The sequence below is a fragment of the Aegilops tauschii genome, chromosome 5 (genome assembly GCF_002575655.3).
Source record: "Aegilops tauschii subsp. strangulata cultivar AL8/78 chromosome 5, Aet v6.0, whole genome shotgun sequence".
NCBI lineage: Eukaryota > Viridiplantae > Streptophyta > Magnoliopsida > Poales > Poaceae > Aegilops > Aegilops tauschii.
In genome coordinates this window covers 116,978,221-117,002,385 of record NC_053039.3, presented here as the reverse complement: position 1 = coordinate 117,002,385, position 24,165 = coordinate 116,978,221, and positions in this window count along the sequence as shown.

The window sequence follows — 24,165 nt, the reverse complement described above, 5'->3', positions numbered from 1 at the left end:
GGGGCTTGCCTGGAAGCTCAGGCAAGTAGGGGTCGTCAACAACGTAGTCAATCGGGGCACCAGCAGCGGCGTCAGTCAAGTAGTCTACCGAAGAGAAGAGGGGGAAGAAACAATGAATACAATGCAAACAGATGCATAACGATGCATGACATGTCAAGTAACGGTGCTAGGAGTGCCCTAACGCGGTAGGAGGTGATACCGGCGAAGGGGGAAAACATCCGGGAAAGTATCCCCGGTGTTTCGCGTTTTCGGACAGATGAACCGGAGGGGAAAAGTTGCGTGTTCGCGATGCTAGGGATGTGTGGCGGACGAACGGGCTGCGTACCCGGATTCGTCTCGTCGTTCCGAGCAACTTTCATGTATAAAACCTTTTCATCCGAGTTACGGTTTATTTTCTATTAATTTTCAAAGTTTTAATAATTTTCTAAATTTATTATTAATCCGAATTACAACAGTAAGCTGCTATGTGTACCCGTTATGGACTAGTCATTGTGGCTTACAGGTGGGGGCAGTGGGCCTGGTTGACCCAGTCAACAATTGACTGGTCAACAGGTGAATAGTAACAGTGGGTCCCGCATGTCATAGGCTTGGCCATTTTCAATTAGATTTAACCTTCTAATTATCAGCAGGGTCCACATGTCATAGGGTACAACTAAAACAAAACTAAAATAGTCTAACAGGAGCTTGTTTTAGTTGGGGATTAACACCTAATCTAAACAAAGTGGCCGGCCCCAACGTGCATTAGCCCAAGGCCATGGCTGTGACGCACGCACGGGCACAGAGGGCACGGCGGCCAAAGCTAGTAGCGGTAGTAAGCTAAGAAGCAGCAACGCTAGGAGCGACGGCGGCGTTAGCATCAGAAGCAGTGCGGTAACGGGCGCGGACGCGGGTAAGGGCGCGACGACGGCGCGCGGCCTGGGGCACAGCGGCGAGCGGGCCGGCGGCGGCAGATGCAAGCGTGCGGGGCGCGACCGGCAGCGGCAGCAACGGAGCCGGCAACAAGCGGCAAAGCAAAGCAGCATCAGCACTAGAGCAGCGGCGGCATGAGCAACAGCAACAATAGGGAGCATAAGTGGCGTGCAAAGCAGCAACGGTGGCTGAGTAGTTCAGCAGCAACAGCAGCGACCCGGGGCAGCACGGAGGCATGGACGGGCGATGCACGCGGGGACACACGGGGACGCTGCCGAACGCGGGGATGGGCGCGGGCAGGCGCCGGATAGTAGGGGCGCGCGCGGACACGGCGAGCGCGCAACCACGGCTAAACGGCGACGGAACAGAGGAAGGTCGAGGGGAGTGGGAGTGGCACTCACGGGGGAAGGCGAAGCACCCAGCCGGCGTGGCAGAGGAGTTCCGGTGAGGTAGATCGGGCGCGGGGCGGCGGCGGCCGTAGGCGAGGAAGACGCGTCGATCCAGTGGCGTTGCTGCGGTGCTGCTCGATCCAAAGGGCGAAGGCGAAGTAGTCCAGGAAGGCGCATCCCCCAGATATGCTCCCAAGCGACGGCAATGACGATGGCCGCGGCAACGACGGCGGACAGCGTGGTCGCCGCACTCGGTTCCCAACTCGATTTCGAGCAGAGGAGGAGGAGGCTCGATGGGGAAAGAGGGGGAAACAATCGAGAGACGATAGGGTTTCCGGGGAACGTAGATATAGGTCGCAGGGGGCGACGTGGAGGCCATCCATGGCCAGGATGCCATGGATGCAGGACACGCAGGCACTTTGTCTCCTTGTCAACAGAAGATTGAAGAAATGGCCCTAGGTGGATTGGGCTCCTACTATAGCAATGGGCCAAGTGCACGATTCCATTCTTGTTTTCTTTTCCTTTTCTAAAACTTTTCTTTTCTTTGCTTTTTCTTTTAATATGCACTGTTTGTATTTAACTAAGCCATCAAATGATTTTTTGCAAAATGTGGAACTTGGTCCAAAATTGATGTTGCATTTTTTGGCACTGCCACAAAAGGTTTGAGAGGTATTTGAATTCATTTGAAATTTTGTTTAAATAGAAATGATAAAATTTGGGGCTGTTTGCCATAGTTTTGGATAGTTTAGGGCATTTAAACACTTTTAAAAAATGTTTGTTCACTACCAATATTGACAAATGAATATTTTTCACATGATGAACATTTTAGTTTTAATGTTTGAAAACTTTTATCGTTTGACTTTTAATTCAAATTTAATTTTGAATCGGTTTCGAACTAACGCGAGATTAACAACAGTAACCGAGGTGACGTGGCATCATTTGTGTGGAATTACTGTAACTTAATTATCCGGGCGTGACACTGGGACCCACCAGTTACATCTTCGCACGCAAGGAAGTGCGTCCATATTACGGGCAAAAAAAATGATTCGCCCCCCTGACTGCTGGGACCCACCAGCTACATATTCGCACGCAAGGAAGTGCATCCATATTACGGGCAAAAAAATTGATTCTCCCCCTTGACTGCTGGGACCCACCAGCTACATGTTCAAACGCAAGGAAGTGCCTGATAGTTAGGACCCACCTGGTTGAAGCGTACATAGCGTTGTAATTCTGATCGTGAACGTGTACGTACATACGATTGGTCTTTCTGCAGGCTGTAGCGATGAACCGTGACCGTGTAAGGAAGGGCACGTGCCGTAGTAGAGGCGCGCACGTGTCATAGTAGAGGCGCACATGTACACGTACGTACAGCAGCCAGGGTGCAAGAAAGTTAATACAACCACGTACGTACATACGGGCGGGGTCTCTAACGCCTACTCACGCATATGTACGGCCAGGGCTCGTGTACATGGCTGGGTCAGAACGGAGAAACTGCGTCATTGTCGTGTTCATGGGGAGGCAACGGAATGCATCGTGTTCATCGGGAGGCAACGGAACGCGTGCTGTTCATCGGGAGCCAACCGGCTTGTACGGAATAGCCGATGGAAACGAGGCCTGGCGTACTGCAAAACGGAGGAAACGGCTTTGTGTTCGACCGGCCACGGTCGAAACGGGATCCTGTTCATCGGGAGGGGTCTGGCATACCGCAAAATGGAGGAAACAGACCTCCTATGGTTGAAACGGGGTCATGTTGATCGGGAGGGGTGTGGCGTAGCGCAAAACGGAGGAAACAGACTTGTGTTGGAGCACTATGGTCGAAACGGGGGTCCTGTTCATCGGGAGGGGTGTGGCGTACCGCAAAATGGGACTCCACAGGATACTATTCATCTCCACCATCGACTGCCTCCACGGGCTACTGTTCATCCACCGTCGACCTCCTCCAGCGTCCACCTTCAACTGTTCATCCACGGGCTCCTGTTCATCCATCCTCCACCGCTCCTCCACCGGCTACTGTTCAACTAGCCCTCTCCACGGGGTCCTGTTCAACCACCCCTCCACGGGCTACTGTTCATCCAGCCCTCCCCCGACTACTGTTCAACCAGCCCTCCACGGGGTCGTCCTGTTCATCCAGCCCTCCACGGGGTCCTGTTCATCCACCCCTCCACCGGCTCGATCGATCGGGGTCCTGTTCATCCAGCGGCAACACCACGGGTTCCTATTCATCCAACCCCCCACTAGGAACTGTTCATCCAAACCCCCAACAACATTCACTATTCATCAAGAGGCAGCATGTTCGATCGGCTTCAGTTAGCAGCAGTAGCGAAGGAATCACTCGATCAGGTTCAGTTAACAGCCATCGATCGATCGCTCGGGTTCAGTAACGCGTAGCCTGCAGTGCAATCGCTCGGGTTCAGTAGGTGAATGCCTCGCTCGGGTTCAGTTAGAGCCCAACGCCTCACACCCACGCGTGTACGTGTATGAGAGAAACGCGCATCGCTCGGCCCCCGACCACCCACCGTACCAGGAACTCCCCGATATTTTCCACGCCCTCGCTTCTACCACGGTTTTTCCGTCATGGACGGCCCAAAGAATGTCATGCAGCTGCGTCTCCGGCCCGCCTAGGATGAAAAGCCCATTTTCTGTCATGATTTTTTGTCATAGAAGTAGGAGCCCACCACATCTATGATGATACCGGGTTTTGTCACAATTATCGTCATAGAAGTGTCATAAGTATGATAGATTTTTTTGTTTGGCCCAAAATGTCACGGATGTGTCTTTTTTTATAGTGTGGAGGGGCGAATCATCACCGGTGGCCATCTTCATCATCCCGGCGGCCACCACGATGAGGAGGGAGTAGTCCACCCTCGGGGCTGAGGGTTTGTACCAGTAGCTATGTGTTTAATCTCTCTCTCTCTCTCTCTCTCTCTCTCTCTCGTGTTCTTGAGATGTCACGATCTTGATGTATCGCGGGCTTTGTTAATATAGTCGGATCGTATGGTGTTTTCCCCTCTCTATCTTGTGATGAATTGATTTTTCCCTTTGAGATTTCGTTTTATCGGATTGAATACTTTTATGGATTTGAGAGCACTTGATATATGTCTTGCAAATGAATACTCATGGTGACAATGGGGTATTATTTTGATTCGCTTGATATATGTTTTGGCACTCAACTCGTGGATTCCCGAGGTGACATTGGGGTAATCTATGCATAGGGGTTGATGCACGTTATTGTCTTTGTTTCTGCAGTAGAAATCTTGGGGCACTCTTTGAAGTTCTTTGTGTCGGATTGAGTATTATAAATCTGAAGTTATTTTGTGTTATTTTAGTACGAATTCTTGGATAGATCAATCGGAAAGAACAGCTTCGAGGTGGTTTCCTACCCTACAAACGATTTCTTCTTATGTTCTCTGCTAGATAAGAACTTTGGAGTGATTCTTCATCGCACTTTGAGGGGTGGTTACATGATCCAATTATATTAGCACTGCTGTGAGATTGCACTAGCGAAAGTACGGACCCTAGGCCTCATTTTCAAGCATTGCAATACCGTTTTTGTGCCCGTTTACTATTTGCTACCTTGCTGTTTTTATTTATTCAGATTATAAAAATATATTTCTAGATCCATATTACACGTGTATCACCATCCACTACTGCAGGATGCTGCTAACGCGACACTATGATCAGAGACCCTTCGACGAAACTATGTGCGATGCAATAATCGCAAACAGTGGTGTAAAAATCGTCAAAAAAGGTGCAAAACGTTTGCGATCACGGATGCATCAAACACGGTTCAGATTTTAGTTGCGTGTGCGATGCAAGGCATACAGTTCAGTTCAATGAACTATTTGCGATGAGGAGGAACAAAAGAAACGGGCAGCCAGATGAAGGTGTGTGGGATATATAGCATACGGTTCACTCGGATGAACTGTTTGTGATTAGGCAACACAAAAGAAACGGTCAGCCAGATCAAGGTGTGTGCGATATACGGCATACAGTTCACAACGATTAACTATTTTCGATTAGGCAACGCAACAGAAACGGTTCAACCAGATCAAGGTGTGTGCAATGGAGGGCATACAGTTCATTCCGATAAACTGTTTGTGTTGAGCCAAGAGAACCAAAATGTTTCAATAAACAAGATGTGTGTAATACACGGCAAACATCCAATTACATAGGTGGCTAATACACACATGACATTTGCACACACCAAAGTAAACTATTACATGCATAATTAACTAGGATAAATAATCATCTGATTATCATCTACTTCTTGTGCTATCTCGATGTTCCTTCTATGCTAAGTTTCCATTAATTGATGGCATTTTATGAACACGCCACTGTTTCCCGCCATTTCCTCACCGGTTTCCCGCCGCCCAGCGATATTGCACATAAACCTAGGCGGCGCGCGACGCACGGAGGCAACAAGCACAGCCTATAGCACATCCACCTTTCCCAAGCATGCCAACCCACCAAAGTGTCGCCTCTGCCATCAACCTCGTCGACGAGGAAAACGAGCAGGTGCCACGACCCGTCGAGGCCGAGGCGCTCCCCGGCAATGCGATGGACGAGCCGTGATGGGCGTCATCGCCAGGGTTGAACAGACCCTTGGCGCATGGCGCTTCAGCGCCGCGGATCAAGATAGGCATGTCAGCATTGACAGGGTGCAGCTCGCCGCACAACATGATCGATGGCATGCCGCAGAGCAAGCTAGGCGCGTCCGCGCCGATATGCTACGGCTCGCAGCACGGCGAGACTGTTGGAGCGCCGTAGAGCGAGAGGCGCGGTGCGCCGCACAACAAGAGCGGATCCATCGGCGCTTGCCTGCCGTCGATCGGGCGTCGCAGCTGGGTACCTGTCCCGTCAATACCCCCATTCCTCGCCAGGAGTGGGCAGAGGCCCTCTGTGCTGTACTTGCACCAATGGTCGGCCGCGCCGTAGTTGCACCGGACGCCCGCCACGCAGTTCGCCTTGTCCGCGGCCGCTCGATGCCAACACGCTGGTCGGTAGGCTCGACCGCCTCCTTGCCCCAGGTGTCCACCTAGGCGCAGTAGAGGAACATGGCGGTTGCATCCTCGAGCTGGTGATCTCCGATCAAATAGCCAACTTGGAGCTCAAGATCGCACTCCAGATGTACCGCGAGCGTGCCGACCACTTGGACGAACGCATGCACGAGTTCAGGCAGAGCCAAGAGCTACTGTAGGCAAGGGCTGCTGGTCATGGTCTCATGGACGCATTTTATTTTGTTGAGTCGTTTCGACGTGGATAGCTATGTATTCACAGAAATCATAGTATTGCTTTGTTTATTGCTCTGTTTCAATGTGTGTACTCTATTTTCCGTTCTTATATGTTCTGTTTCAATGTGTGTATGTACACTTTCCATTATGTATATGTGGATGATAACAGCTAGATTCAAATTACTATACAAAAACAGATAGAAAATGGAATTCATAATATATATATATTGTTCGTTAGTTCATCACAGAATATATATATATATATATATATAATCACATATACGTGACGATACTTAACTACTAGGTACAATGCATAAAATTGAAAACAAACAATACTAAAACTAATAATCCCTTCTGGGCCAGTATTCCGGCAGCCCCTCGCCAGCAGCTCCCTGGAGTGCGGCGTCTTCCCAGTGCGAAGGCAGTACTCCGCCTCGCAGCGCTTGACGTACCGATCTGCCTCTTGCTGGCGGACGAGCGCGAATGATCTTGCCATTTCGTTGGGCGCCCACCGAAGCTCCTCGTAGGTGGCACGCTGGAGCTTATCGGCCCACCTCCACGCAGCGACGAGGCGCCCAACTCCTTTGACCTTCCTCGCGAAGTACCCGTCTTCGTACACCTCCTCCGGACGACGACGCGCCCGCCCCCAAAGCTTCGCCACCTCCTTTTTCCAGGCGGCATCACGGGCTTCACAAGCCGCCTAGTACCTGGCTTCCTCATTCGCCATCTCCTTCTTGAACGCCAATTGCCTGGCTTTCTCAGCCGGCGGCAGTGACTTCCACAGACAAAGATTGTACTGGCCCCAAAAAAAATCCAAAGTTGGGGGGGGGGTCTAGCGCAACCTCGTCCGGCGGCGCGTAGGGGTCCCCGTCGCTGCTATTCGAGTCAGCGTCCTCGGGGGGCGGCGACTCCTTGTCGGCGCGTGGGTAGACCGGTGGCGCCATGGCAGAGATTTGAGTGAGAGAGAGAGAGTGCGAGTGAGGGGAGGATGTAGATGAGAATGCAGGTGGGACGACGTGAGCAAGGTAGTATTTATTGGCGACCGGAATCTAGATCGGCGGGAACAGTACACACGCCGGTCGTCGGAATTTACGAGTACTGTAGTTTGAATAACACACGATTCCCGCAGAAAAATCCGTGTGTGAAGATAGTAGCTGATGGTTTTCAATACAGAACCGTGTCTAATTAATGACTCCCACCAATCACCTACCAAACCTCGAGCCACGAGATAGAGTGCCAATAGTGTGGGGGGCGGTTGTCCTTCCAGATCTTTACATTTTCTTTTTTGAACACCAGATATTTACATCGTCTCATGATTTTTTAACTCGCACACAAGTACACAAAAAATGAATTTTCAAACTGTTATGGTTAGCCGTTGCATGTAGATGTAGTTCAAATTTGAATTACATTCATTAAATGGCTAGAAAATCACTTAAATTTCTTTAAAAGGTCAAATGACCCCTAGAATTTTCCAAATTTTCACATGACAGTTGTAGTAGTGCATGTTAAACGTAGAAAAAATTTGAAGGCCGTAAGAGGAAGCTATCTCCTATTCGTCATCAAACATGCATTGTTCCCTCTCGGAACCACGAGCCTTCAAGTGAGTTGCTCCGGTTTGTGAGGGGTGTGTGTCCAAACTTTCGTCAAACAGGCCAATTTTTTTTACCACATCATCTTGGTGGCATGACATTACATCAAGCAAGGTTTCATGTTTTTCTGATCATTTTTTAATTTTTTGGAATTAAAATGCCATGGCACTCCATGCATGTGCCCATGCCGTGAGACCAATATGTCTGAAAATAACTTCTAATTTACTTCACATGGAATTAACTTGCACACAAGAACACAAATATGATTTTTCAAACCGTTATGGTTAGCCGTTGCATGTAGATGTAGTTCAAATTTGAATTACGGTCATTACATGGCTAGAAAATCACTTAAATGTCTTTAAAATGTCAAATGACCCCTGTAATTTTCCAAATTTTCACATGACAATTGTATTAGTGCACGTTAAATGTAAAAAAATAAATTAAAGGCCATATGAGGAAGTTATCTCCCGTTCATCATCAAACATGCATTGTTCCCTCTCTGAACCACGAGCCTTCTGAGTTGCTCCGGTTTGTGAGGGGGGTGTGTCCAAACTTTCGCCAAACAGGCGAATTTTTTACCACGTCATCTTGGTGGCATGACATTACATCAAGCAAGGTTTCATGTTTTCTGATCATTTTTTTAATTTTTTGCAATTAAAATGCCATGGCACTCCATGCATGTGTCAGTGCCGTGAGACCAATATATTTGAAAATTCCTTCTAATTTACTACACATGGAATCAACTCGCACACACGTACACAAATATGATTTTTCAAACCGTTATGGTTAGCCGTTGCATGTAGATGTAGTTCAAATTTGAATTACGGTCATTAAATGGCTAGAAAATCACTTAAATGTCTTTAAAAGGTCAAATGACCCCTGAAATTTTCCAAATTTTCACATGACAATTGTATTAGTGCATGTGAAATGTAGAAAAAATGAAGGCCGTAAGAGGAAGCTATCTCCCGTTCGTCATCAAACATGCATTGTTCCCACTCGGAACCACGAGCCTTCTAGTGAGTTGCTCCGGTTTGTGAGGGTGGTGTGAACAAACTTTCGTCAAACAAGCTAATTTGTTTACCACATCATCTTGGTGGCATGACATTACATCAAGCAAGGTTTCTTGTTTTTTTGTTCATTTTTTAATTTTTGGAATTAAAATGCCATGGCACTCCATGCATGTGTCCAAGCCGTAAGACCAATATGTTTGAAAATTCCTTCTAATTTACTGCACACGGAATTAACTCGCACACAAGTACACAAATATGATTTTTCAATCCGTTATGGTTAGCCATTGCATGTAGTTGTACTTCAAATTTGAATTACAGTCACTAAATGGCTAGAAATTCACTTAAATGTCTTTAAAAGGTCAAATAACCCCTGAAATTTTCCAAATTTTCACATGACAGTTGTATTAGTGCACGTTAAATGTAGAAAAATATTGAAGGCCGTAAGAGAGAGTTATCTCCCGTTCGTCATCAAACATGCATTGTTCCCTCTCGGAACCACGAGCCTTCTAGTGAGTTGCTCCGGTTTGTGAGGGGGTGTATCCAAACTTTCGTCAAACAGGCCAATTTTTTTACCACGTTATCTTGGTGGCATGACATTACATCAAGCAAGGTTTCATGTTTTTATGATCATTTTTTAATTTTTTGGAATTAAAATACCATGGCACTCCATGCATGTGTCCATGTCGTGAGACCAATATGTTTGAAAATTCCTTCTAATTTACTGCACATGGAGTCAACTCTCACACACGTACACAAATATGATTTTTCAAACCGTTATGGTTAGCCGTTGCATGTAGATGTAGTTCAAATTTGAATTACGGTAATTAAATGGCTAGAAAATAACTTAATTGTCTTTAAAAGGTGCACTGGAGCATGTGCTTGTAGTTCAAATTTGAATTATGCACATTAAATGCGTAGAAACTCAATTAATGTATAAAAAGGCCAAACGAACCCGGAATAATTCTAAAATTTAGCACGATACTTCTATTTGGTCTAATCTGCCTGTGTAAAAAAATTAAGTCAGGAGAAGGCAGTGTACATATGTCGTTTCGCACACGGAGGTGACAAGTTCCCTCTCGGAACCACGAGCCTTCTTGAGGGAAGCTCCGATTTGCAAGAAGTTACACCAAAGCTTGTCCCAATTCGGCCAAAAAAAATACCGCAGCATGTTGGTGCCATGTCATGACACCATGCCAAGTTTCATGATTTTCAAGCGTGTTTTGGATTTACAGGAATTAAAAACCCAAGTTTCTCAATCTTTCCGGCTGAGCCACGATGCCCATATGTTTGAATTTCATTCCTGTTTCTTGCATGGGACCTAGAAATTCACCCAAGGACACACATGTGATTTTTCAACCAACATTGGTGCACTAGAGCATGTGCTTGTAGTTCAAATTTGAATTATGCACATTAAATGCCCAGAAACTCAATTAATAATGTATAAAAAGGCCAAACGAACCCGGAATAATTCCAAAATTTAGCACGATACTTCTATTTGGTCTAATTTGTCTGTGTAAAAAAATTAAGGCGGGAGAAGGCAGTGTACGTTTCGCCCACGGAGGTGACACGTTCCCTCTTGGAACCACGAGCCTTCTTGAGGGAAGCTTCGATTTGCAAGAAGCTTACACAAAAGCTTGTCCCAATTCGGCCTAAAAATTTACCGCAGCATGTTGGTGCCATGTCATGACAACATGCCAAGTTTCATGATTTTTAGGCATGTTTTGGATTTACAGGAATTAAAAAACCAAGTTTCTCAATCTTTCCAACTGAGCCACGACGCCCACATGTTTGAATTTCATTCCCATTTCTTGCATGGGACCTAGAAATTCACCAAGGACACACATGTGATTTTTCAAAAAACTTTGGTGCACTAGAGCATGTGCTTGTAGTTCAAATTTGAATTATGCACATTAAATGCGCAGAAACTAAATTAATGTATAAAAAATCGAAATGAACCCGGAATAATTCCAAAAATTAGCACGATACTTCTATTTGTTCTAATCTGCATGTGTAAAAAAATTAAGGCGGGAGAAGGCAGTGTACGTATGTCGTTTCGCACACGGAGGTGACATGTTCCCTCTTGGAACCACGAGCCTTCTTGAGGGAAGCTCCTGTTTGCAAGAAGCTTACACCAAAGCTTGTCCCAATTCGGCCAAAAAATTTACCGTAGCATGTTGGTGCCATGTCATGACACCATGTCAAGTTTCATGATTTCCAGGCGTGTTTTGGATTTACAGGAATTAAAAAACCAAGTTTCTCAATCTTCCCGGCCTAGCCACGATGCCCACATGTTTGGATTTCATTCCCATTTCTTGCATGGGACTTATAAATTCACCCAAAGACACACATGTGATTTTTCAACAAACTTTGGTGCACTGGAGCATGTGCTTGTTGTTCAAATCTGAATTATGCACATTAAATGTGCAGAAACTCAATTAATGTATAAAAAGGCCAAACGAACCCGAAATAATTCCAAAAATTAGCACGATACTTCTATTTGGTCTAATATGCCTGTGTAAAAAAATTAAGGCGGGAGAAGGCAGTGCACGTATGTCGTTTCGCACACGGAGGTGACACGTTCCCTCTCGGAACCACGAGCCTTCTTGAGGGAAGCTCCGGTTTGCAAGAAGCTTACACCAAAGCTTGTCCCAATTCGGCCAAAAAAATTACCACAACATGTTGGTCCCATGTCATGACACCATGACAAGTTTGATGATTTTCAGGCACGTTTTGGATTTACAGGAATTAAAAAACAAAGTATCTCAATCTTTCCGGCCGAGCCACGATGCCCACATGTTTGAATTTCATTCCCATTTCTTCCATGGGACCTACAAATTTACCCAAAGACACACATGTGATTTTTCAACAAACTTTGGTGCATTGGAGCATGAGCTTTTAGTTCAAATTTGAATTATGCACATTAAATGCCCAGAAACTCAATTAATGCATAAAAATGCCAAACGAACCCGGAATAATTCCAAATTTAAACACGACACTCATGTACTAGTTGCATGTTCACTGTACATAAATGTTCTAGTAATTCAAACACCATCCTTTCCCTCGTGACACCATTTTGTCTTTCAAAATATAATGAAAAAAATCAGGTATACCACAAATAGTTTACTATGAAGAATCGTGTGGGATGCGATATAAAATATCTTGGCGCACCGTCTTGTCTGGCTTACGCAGGAAGCTTCGTCGTCTACAGTCCATCGTCCCCGCTTGAACCACACTTGCACGCCAGTTTCTCGCGGCACCGAGCGAAATTTTTTTGCCATCGTGGAAAATATCTATCTCCGCCCCTCCCTCCCACCAAAAGCCACATTTCCACTGTTCCTGCTTGCTTTCCAAGTTCAAACCTTCACTGCTGCTTACTGGCAGCTCAGCCTCCTCGCCGGTGACCCTTCTTCTTGCAGCGCTGCCTCCTCTCCGGCTACCCTTCTTCTTGCAGCGCCGCCTCCTCACCGGCGACCCTTCTTCTTGCAGCGCCGCCTCCTCGCTGGCGACCCTTCTTCTTGCTGCGCGACCTCGTCGATATGGTCAGGTAATCCACACCCCACCCACACCATCCTCCTCCTTTCCCGTCCCACATGCCCCGACCAACGACGCGACACCTTCCACCAAAATCACTGCCCCCTCCTCCAATTAAGCGCCACCCACAGTCATTTTGCACGCAGTATAACATGGAGCGCAGTAGCATGCGACCGCACGCACGCACGAGTTCACTATGGCTTCCATGCGTGTTGACCGCCAGATCTTGGAGGAGCACCTCATCTTCGAGGCCACCGTTGACACCGCCACGCAGTTGTCTACTTTAAAATACAGTTCGTGATGTTTTCTCGAGGCCACCGCCAGCGCCTTCTAGTGATTTGTCCTTTGTAATGTTAATATGCAATCTCATGTTTAGTTAACAGTTTGGTCATCTGAAATGTAATGTTCAATTAACACTTTGGTCCAACAATTGCTACATTTCGTAGTACTGTTCTCAAGCATTCTTTGTTTTGTTAACTGTCTTACCTTCTAGTACATGTTTCTATTCTGCAATGTCGTGCTCAGTTAACTATTTTGGTTCATTTGGTCTGTTGTCCATTTAACTGTTTGGTTCATTTCTGCAATTTGATTTTCATTTGCTGTGGGTACAATTTTGTATTGTTATGCATATGACACCAATCGAACTTGGCTATACTCAATACATATTCTACTGATAGTATGCCAACTCTCAGTTAACCTGATCAAGATCTTCCTTATGTGTGTTGCAGGGAAACAATGGGAGACACTACGGTTTACCATCAAGGTTTGTTCAAGCAGGGTCCTTTGGCTAATAGCACATTATTGTGTAGTTGCAGGAATCATTCTAATATTTAGGTTTCTTACAATTTGGTCTTGCACATGTAGGTCCTACTGTCAGAGGCTTAGACCCACTGTTTGGCTAATAACTCATCAACCCAGCGCCTTCCACACTTCTGCAGCTTGTCAAAAGTCCTAGTCTTGAGGCCTCGCAGCACTTCTGCATTCGCCCTCTCGGCCTGGCCGTTACTTCTGGGATGAGCGACAGAAGCAAAACAGACCTTGCTGCCGAGGTCCTGGATGTACTGCATGAAGGTGTGGCTTGTGAACCGCGTGCCGTTATCGGTGATGACTCTGTTGGGCACACCAAAATGGCAGACTAGCCCCTTGAAGAACTTGACGGCTAACTGTGCTGTCACCTTTCTCATTGGTTCCACTTCCGGCCACTTCGTGAACTTGTCGATCGCGACGTACAAGTACTCAAAGCCCCCGACAGCGCGGGGAAAGGGGCCCAGTATGTCGAGCCCCCAGACTAACAACGGCCAGGAAAGAGGGATTGTCTGAAGAGCTTGGGCTGGTTGATGAAGCTTTTTTGAATGGAACTGGCACGCTTCACACTTGGTTACTAGGGCAGTTGCATCCTGGAGGGCGGTGGGCCAGAAGAAGCCTTGCCGGAACGCTTTGCCGGCAAGGGCTCTCGACCCTATGTGGGAGCCACACATGCCTCCATGTATCTCTGCCAACAACCTCAGTCCGTCTTCCCGAGGAATGCACTTCAACTTTAAGCCATTCGGTCTCCTTCTGTATAGGGCATCATCCACAAACTGGTACATGCTGGACCGACGGGCTACTTTCTCTGCTTCTTCTTGTTCCTCAGGAAGCTCCCCCGTTTGGAGGAAACGGACGGTGTGCTGTGCCCATGCCGGAGCCTGAGGCTCGACAGCAAGGGCTAAAGGCATATCTTCGGCCGCAAGGGCAGCTGCCTCTACGGTCAGAGCTCGAGGCTCTGCCGGGGGTTGCTGCTCTCCGGCAAGCTTGGGGCACCCGACAACGTCCTTGCCGGCAGCTCCTGGCAGCTCAGCGGGAAAGTACTTGCCAGGGCCTGCCTTCTTCGCTTGTTCTATCCTGCTGATGGCTCGACAGACGGTTGAGTTAATTGAAGCACAAAGGTACCTGGTTCCACAGGCAACTTCAGGGCAGCGTGCTTTGACAGGTTGTCAGCAATGCGGTTCTCTGCTCGGGGAACATGCTCTGCATGCAATCCGTCAAAACGCTCTTCCAACTTCCTCACTTCATCCACGTAGGCCTCCATCAACGGGCTCTGGTAATCCTTATTGACTTGCTTAACGAAGAGCTGCGAATCACCTCTGATGATGAGCTTCTTGATTCCGAGGTCTGCCGCAATCCTGAGACCGGCAAGCAATCCCTCGTACTCCGTCGTGTTGTTCGTTGATTTTTCCTGGGGAAAGTGCATCTGGACTACGTACTTGAGGTGCTCTCCGGTGGGCACGACGAGTAGCACGCCGGCACCAGCACCTTGTAGTGAGAAGGCACCATCAAAGTACATAACCCAATCGCGGCAGGTCTCCTTGCCGAGAAGGGTGGTTTCTTGAACCTCTTCGTCGGGCTTTGCGGTCCATTCCGCTATGAATTCTACCAAGCCACGGCTCTTGATTGTTGAAGTACTTTCAAACTTGAGGCCAAAGCTCGACAGCTCCAATGCCCACTCCACAATCCGCCCTGTTGCATCTGGGTTGTGCAAAATCCATTGCAAAGGGAGGCGGGTGACGACAGTGATCTCATGCGCTTGGAAAATAGTGACGCAGCTTTCTCGAGGCCACGACGAGGCCGAAAAGTAGCTTTTGCGTACCAGAATATCTTGATCTAGCCCCCTACAAGAGTGAACTGACAAAATAAACGGGGTGCTGCACCACCTTCTTCTTCTGTTCCACTTCGCCCATCTGCTCAGACTCTGTCTTGCCGGGATTGGGCCTTGCCGGGGGTTCCGCCTTGCCTGCGTCAGGCTTTGCCAGGGAGGGCCCCTGTCACACCCTGATTTTCATGCCACAACACTTAAGCTAATAAATCATGATAAAATGTGGTCTAACAAAAACTTTTGAGTGTTTTATCTTTGCTTTGATTGAATGTTTGACTGCTGTTTGCAAGTGCTCTAAAATCAAATAAATTCTCATACTCTCATACTCCTTCTCCTTGATCCAAAACCTTGCCCAATGATCATGCCATGTGTATGGGACATAAAAAATAATTTCTTGCAAAAATAATTTGGCCAAAAAGTATTATCTAAATTAGGTTTTCCAAAAACCCCTGAATTGAGACTTGAACTACAAGTACTTAATTAAGGGTGTGAAAAATCTTTCAAAAATTATATTTGACTCCTATTAGATATAGGACACCAAGAAACCACAAAAATATAATTTTAAAAGTTATTTTCCTATTTTATTTAAAGGCTTTTTCTTAAGGCCAGAAATGGTCTTTAATAGGTTAAAATTATTTTAATGTCTCAAAAATATTTGAGGAAATTTAGGGAATCTCAGTGGACATATATTGTCTATATATAAGAGTTTAAACACATGGTCATGTTCAAATTATTGGTAAAATCCCTCAAAAACTATTTCTGGACATTTCAAGCTTTTGAAATGTTTACAAAGGAAATATTCTCCATTAAATACAGGAAAATTCTAGCATGTCAAAAATGACCTACTTGAGGATCCTACAAAGTCTCATGTCATGGAGAACAATATATCCCCACCAAACCCTCTCAAAACCATTTGTGTCCTTTTCCATGTTTGAACAACTTTGCACTGCCAAACATGTCCAAATGCTCTCAAACTTGGTGCACATGCTCAAATGGTGTAATAATGCATCTAGACCAAATGGCACAAGTTGGAGAGAAGGATATCATGATCAAAGTGTTCTAAAACCCTTTCTGTCCAGAACCAAATTTGAACAACTCTACATTGCCAAGTGTGTCCTTTTGATCTGAATTTTTGTGGACATGTTAAAATCCTCAAATGATGACACTACACCAAGTGGTGCATCAAGGACAAAAGATTTGCATGGCTAAATCTTGATAAACCCATTTCTGTTGATTTCTAGGGTTTACAAAAGTTGCATTGGCTACTTTCTCCTTTTAGCTCAAATTTTGTGGACGCTGCTATTTTGTGGTGCCACTCACTCGTGTGAATTCTCAGGTCAAGTTGAACTCATTTGCTTGCCCAAAATTCTATCAAACACCTTCTGGTATTTTGCCAAAAACATCATTTTGACCCTTTTTACTCTTCTCCTTTGCTTCAAATTTTTACCATAGCTCCTCCTAGTACCCTTCTACCTCCAGTAACATTGGCAAGTCCTTAGATCAATTATTGGGGGGTAAAACCCCACTTTCTCTCTCTGGATAGCCCATTTCTCTCTCTCTCAACCCCACTCCTCTCCTACTGGCTCTCCAGGGCATCCAATGCCCATCCCCTCTTCTTTACTTCCCCCTAGAGCCCCCAGACACTATAGGCCAAGCCCAGAGTGCCAGAAAAATGACCATGCCGGCGAAAGACGCGCTCTGGAGCGTGCTACAGTGCACCAGGACACTGTAGCGCCTCCCTGCCCAACACCTCCGACCACCTCGGCCCTCCCCCACGCGCCCGACGATGCGCCTCGACGTCCACAACACGCAAGGATGTCGGGCCCCTCCTTCCTTGCCCTCCTTCTCCCTCCACGGGCTCACCCGAGCGCGTCCGTGGACGTTGCCCATGGTGCACCAGCGCCTCCCCTATATAGACTCACCCCCGAGCTCCCTCTCGCCTTTGATGATTCCCCTCTCTCTCGTGCATCCTCTCAGACACATTGCCTCTCCCTCTCGTGCCCCCTGCTCCCTCCACGGCCGAAGCCTGGTCATCAGGCCCGCGCTCAAGTTCGAGCACCATGGCTCTCCCGCTTCCTTTAGTCCATGTCCGCGCCCTCCCTAGGGAGTCTCAAGGCCGGACCCGTCCTCCCCTTGGCCTGGGAAGCCCCCCCCAGCGTGGTGCAGCCGAAGCTCCATGGCCACCGCGGCCTACCGATGGTGGCGGCGCTGTAGGCTGCCTTGGGCGAGCCCGCAGCCACCCTTGGGTGCGGTGAGGAGAGCCGGAGCTCCTGTGCTCGTCGACCGGCTCTCCCGCGCCGCCTGGCAACAACTGCGCCGGCGCCCGAGCCCTTCCTTGCCCGGAGTCGGGCGGAAGAAGACGACCAGGAGCTACGGGGCGACCTGCAGGCGGGCCCCGCGCGTCAGCAACCCGCCGGCTGCCACGTCATTTAAGTGGAGGCGGGTACAGCTACTTACTGCCTCCCCCACTCCGTTGACGTATTCCCAAAGTGCGCCATCGACGTCGCCTGGGCGCCCCACGCAGTTGAGCCACCGAGCCTCGCCCAGCGCGCAGAATAAGTGGTATAGCCTTTTCCTTATTCTTTTTCCTGTAAACTTTCAAAAATTCATAAATAATACAAATGGAGTCCAAATTTTGACCATTCAAATTTCTAGAAGCTCCATAAATTATGCCCTATAACATGGTGCTATTTGCACATTTTTCCAGAAACATTTCCTTCAAAAATATTTATCAAATCCCCTTTTTATAATTTCTGTGATAAATTTTAGAAAATCACAGAGAGCTCAAGATTGATCCAAATTCTATGATTCAAATTCCTGTATACTTCTAATTTCTTAACTTAGAGTTGGAACATTTGTCCCAATACTTTCAATGCCACATGAAATAATGGTTCATTTCTCCATATATAGCCAACTTTGCAAATTCATAGGAAAATCGTTTGAACTCCAAATCCAGTGAAAACTACTCCTAGATTCTTATAAAATCATGCTTTGTAAAATGGGTGCATTTGCTCATTTTTGAAAATAATGTTTCTGTACACTTCTTGCAAATCCACAAATCCCTTGACTCCATCATATTGAAATGTTCAGAGATATCCATTCATCAAATCCGAATGAAACCACTTTGGTCATTCCTCATATGACCAAGGGTATCCTAGAAAAGTCCAACTCACATTTTTAAAGCACTTTTGTTTTTGCCTTGTTGTGTTGCTTATTGTGATTGTTTCCGACATTAGTTGACGAAGTATACGGAGTACTTGGAGAAGGACCAGAAGACTTGAATACTCTGATGAACCAGGCAAGCAGCCATTTTACCATGTCTATGAAACCCCTTTTTATGCATGCCATATAACACTTTATTATTGTTGCATCGGAATCATGATGAGATGGTAGCCACTTCGGTGGGTTGCCTTCATTTCCTCCTTGTCGATACTTGCATTGTGCGTGACCCTACCTTCCTATGAGGGTTATGCGGGTGGGGAGTAGATAGGATGCTAAAAGTATATGCTACGCAAATGGGATGGGTATATGCATGGTGAAGGAAACCAAGTTGTTTTCAAGGACTTTTCAAAACCCCGTCGAGTGCCACTAATGCCCGAGGGAGATGGTGAGCTAGGGTACCTCTTGATAAAGAAGTGGTGTACTGGAGCAAGTTGTGTGGGAGTGTTCTCGAAAATGGATTAGATTTAAGATTGGTCGACTGTCCCAACCTTACATGCGCAACCACTCTACCCTTATATGGGAAAGGGCATTATTGATTTTCTAGGTCGATACTAGCTTGGAGCCCGCATTACTAGTGACGGGAGAGTCATTGTTGCGCTCTCTCGGCACGGGGTCGTGCCAGGTAGGGCGGCCATGACTGTTTTCACAGGGCACCGGACACACCGTTGGTACCCCGTGCTTGTGGTATGTGATGAATATGGGAGCGAGGCTCCACAATTTTAAGAAGTGAAATGTTGGGCACGGGGGTTACTACCAATCGAGTGGACTCTATATTAGTGTCGTCTAGGGAAAGATAGTGATCGGGTGCTTACCCCGGGTACTTAAGGTACCACGGGTCATGGATGACACGGAACTTCCCCGGATCTTGTGGGTAAAGTGTGCAACCTCTTCAGAGTGTAAAACTATTCGAATAGCCGTGTCCATGGTCAAGGACAGTTGGGCGGTGCTGCTTAAACTACGTCCATAGTTTTACAAACCACGTGTGTGTGTGTTGATGAAGGTAATTGGGTTAAGTCAGATGACTTGACACGATGATTAAGTTGGATTGGTGTCCAACTCTGCTTATGTTGATATCTGCAACTTGTCCATACGGATATCTGTACTCCCATGATGCATACTTTACATGTGGATAGATCATGTCATTGCACTCAAAACTAGCTTTCTGCAAACTACCTACTTAGTGCTAAATCATTGCATTATTGTGCCTTGTTCCAATCATGGGTTGCTTTCGAGTACATTCAAAGTACTCATTGGCTTGCCACTGGTCATTTTATTGGCCAGGCATGAAAGAACATGATATGATGAAGAATACTTCGGTGACGAACATGCGAGCTAGGACGCTTCCCAGTCAGAGTGCCTGTAGGGTTAAGGCAGATGGCATGGGTCCAAGTTATCGACAAAGATTTCCGCTGCGATGTTATACTCAAGACTTGACCATAATGGTCATAATTTATGTAAGATGGTATGTATGGATGTAAGACTCTTGTTATGCAGCTTCGGTGTGTTCAGTGAGCATTGATCTCTGGGATCACTGTACACGTGCATTCGGTGATCACGACTTATGAGTCGGGGTCCCCATAGAGATGGTATCAGAGCCATCTTGACAGTAGGAAGCCTTAGTTAGCATGGTCGTTAGTTAGGGTAAAACTATTTTCAAAACTAGTACTAATTTCCAAAACTATCTATATTTCTCTTCCCCTCTGAGTTTTTCTAAAAAAAACTAAGATATATTTTCCCTATCAACCTCTTCCCCTTCAAAACTTTTGCAAACGGTCGCTAGCACCCTCAAGCCCCTGACCACGGATTCCTTGTAATCCTCGTGGATAGCCTAGAAGTAGCACACCTTGCCAAACACTCACCCACCTCTTCTGAACACAAGATTGGCCACGCCACAGCAAGACGATGCCAACGGAAGATACGCCCTCGAGGAATGAGGACATGAAGACCCAGAGGATGGTGACACCTTTGAATTTGGCCCGTGATGATGCAACCTTGTCCTATGACAATCAGGGTGTAAGATATGCAGGATCATGATATACATCGCTAATAGAGCAACCATGTCCTTACCGTTGTTGTGTCGGCAACCACCGGTGGATGAGAACCTTGCCATTTGGTCCGCTTCACTATAATGAGCAGGAAATGGTTCTCTTCATCCCCCGCTCTCGGTGTCCATATTGTCATCAACGTAACCGATAAGATGGACCTCTACTATGCCTTGTTTATGTCAATGCATAAAGGATTGCTTATGTGGAACCCTTGACGCCTTAGAAGGCAATAGGGATCCTCATGAATAAGAAGACAACAGAAGACCGAGTCAATGCCAGCTGCGAGGAGCCACCTTCACCCCATCAATTCAACAGGCGAGAAGTTGTTGAAGACTCTTCAGGCTCAACCTGGATCGTTTCGTCGAACAACTACAAGAGGCGTAGCGACACCTGAGGAAAACCCAGAAGACTGCATGAGGCACGGAGCAGAGCACGGCTACTGAATCCGAGAACCCCTAGGGTAGGATGAATCGTGTACCCTCTATGCGCAGTCGAGTCCATGATGGTTCGAATAGAACCATGATTGTGTGTTGCTTGTTTTTATTTGTTTGTGTTTTGATATCAGTCGCCCTTTTTTCCCTAGGCAACAAGTACGTGACTATATCACCTTCCTTATCTTAATGCTTGTGTTTGGCCCTTTCGGCACTTGTTGTTTGCACTTGCACTATAGAACCTCCTTTAGGCATCCCCCTCCTCTATGCTACTTTTCACTCTCATCTCTCTCCTCAACTGAAGGCCGGCAAGACAAGATACAGCAAGGATTCTACCTCGGCAACCAACTAGCAATGAAGACTTTTGCTGCCGCTTCCTCGACCCAGTGCAACCCCGTAGAGTTATGTTTACCCCTCAAAGATCAGAGACCCATCGCTAGACCCCTCGAGACTCCACTCGAATCCTTAACCATGAGCTTAACCAGCAAATTGCAAGAAAACCAGTTAAGCCTCCGTAATCTTGCACAACACGGGGTTCATTATAAAACTAGTGGACATAGTGAGAAAGCACATTGTCATCTTAATATAGCACAAGAACTAACGATGCCATAGGGAAGAACAATTTGAGGATATAGGAACAGAGGATAAATGACTTGATGAGTTTATATTAGTGACCTTCAAGAATTATCTGAGACTTTGGTGGACTATGAGACTTTCATGTTGCTAGTTGAACTTGGTGGGATCATGTTGATAGAGTATCATAACTTTCATTACCCCTGAAGTAAATTGGATTTTGTAGGACAATTATGATCGCACGATGAAATTCTTGGAGTTATAAGGATTTGACTTAGCCAGGGGATATTGATAGAAGATAGTTGTCAGTATGATAATGACTTGGGGAAAAGTGTAGAAATTCTCATTGGGCATGAGATTTGGATTTAAATAGGTGATCCTAGTTGAGTATAGATGCTGAGTAAGTCTACAGGATTCGGAGTAAATTGGATTTAGACTGATGATCTTGATCATGATACCATGTTTCTCGATGGACAATAAACTAGGAGATTGGAATTGATTTAAGGATCTATATAAGCTTGAGGTTGCAAGTTACATGACCCCGATAATGGGAATTGGTGGACTGACTATAGTAAAGATAACCCTTTTCAAGTATTTGAGGATTATAGGACATTAGAAGATCATGTGGAACACCATAGACATTGGATTTGTAGAATTAATGGAATACGTAGTGATTAATGGAAGTTAATGGGTCGTTGGAGTTGATTCATAGGAAGGGAACAAGATCTTGGAGTGGCATACGACGTGTTTCCTTAGGGTAGAAATGCACTATCATGGACCTTGGAAGAATAGGCCGAACACTTGGATTGTGGTGTTTAATTCAAGCTTAGCAGCTCGTATGTTCTACCCATGGATTTTTGTATAGATATGAGTTTGGGGATAGTTGACATGTATGATTTTGTTAGACCTCCCCTCGGGAAGTCATGAGGATATGGATAGCATGAGTGATGATTGGAGTTGACCTATACGGGATGGTTCTTTCGGTAATATGATGTGATTTGTTTGGAAGACTAGATAGAACGATTGGCATCTCAGAAACTGTGCTTTAGGATAAGATGATAAACGTTCGCCCACACACTAGAATCCTTGAAACCCTTAAGCCCTGCCAAGCTACAACATGGTCGGATCATGACCATGGGTCCTGACCCTAGATCGAGAACACCTTGGACCATACTCAACCGTGACCACCACCAATACCCCATCCTACTTTATGTACCTCATGAACAAAGTCTTCATGGAGTACTTGGACAAGTTGGTTGTCACCTTTATTTTGGTAACATACTTGTCTACTCGAAGACGGAAGAAGAATCGTTGAACTGGTCAAGGAACATCTGAAGATCGTCATGTCTAGGAGGAAGAACTACACCAACCACCATCGTCAAGAAGTAAACCTCCGCGTCGAAGACCAGGTGTATCTGCAAGCCACTTCTCTCAATGGAACCAAGCATTTCCATGTCAAAGGGAAGCTCACACCAAGATTTATTGGCCTTCTCCAAGATCACTGCAAGACGAAGAATAAACGGCTACTAGCTAGAGTTACCACTTGAGTCACCCACTGGGCACAACATTTTCCACACGACACCACTCCGGAAACATTTCCGACCTCCTAACTAGCCCGATCTCTACAAAGACATGGATCACCGAGCCATCGACCTCCAGCCCAATCTGACCTACGCGATAGACCCATTAGCAACCGGGAACAAGCAGAACGTCATACACGAAGCCACACCGTCATGAACTTCAAGGATCAATGGAGAACCGCACAGAAGCAGAAGCAACATGAGGACGAGAAGACTACCCCAGATCCAAGATTCTGTATTCCTTTCCACGCCTAGTTTGGGAATCTCGGGGACGAGATTCTTGTAAGGGGGGTAGGTCTGTCACACCCTGATTTTCATGCCACAACACTTAAGCTAATAAATCATGATAAAATGTGGTCTAACAAAAACTTTTGAGTGTTTTGTCTTTGCTTTGATTGAATGTTTGACTGCTGTTTGCAAGTGCTCTAAAATCAAATAAATTCTCCAACTCTTATACGCCTTCTCCTTGATCCAAAACCTTGCCCGGTGATCATGCCATGTGTATGGGACATAAAAAATAATTTCTTGCAAAAATAATTTGGCCAAAAAGTATTTTCTAAATTAGGTTTTCCAAAACCCCCTAAATTGAGACTTGAACTACAAGTACTTAATTAAGGGTGTGAAAAATCTTTCAAAAATTATATTTGACTCCTATTAGATATAGGACACCAAGAAACCACAAAAATATAATTTTAAAAGTTATTTTCCTATTTTATTTAAAGGCTTTTTCTTAAGGCCAGAAATGGTCTTTAATAGGTTAAAATTATTTCAATGTCTCAAAAATATTTGAGGAAATTTAGGGAAGCTCAGTGGACATATATTGTCTATAGATAAGAGTTTAAACACATGGTAATGTTCAAATTATTGGTCAAACCCCTCAAAAACTATTTCTGGACATTTCAAGCTTTTGAAATGTTTACAAAGGAAATATTCTCCATTAAATACAGGAAAATTGTAGCATGTCAAAAATGACATACTTGAGGATCCTACAAAGTCTCATGTCATGGAGAACAATATATCCCC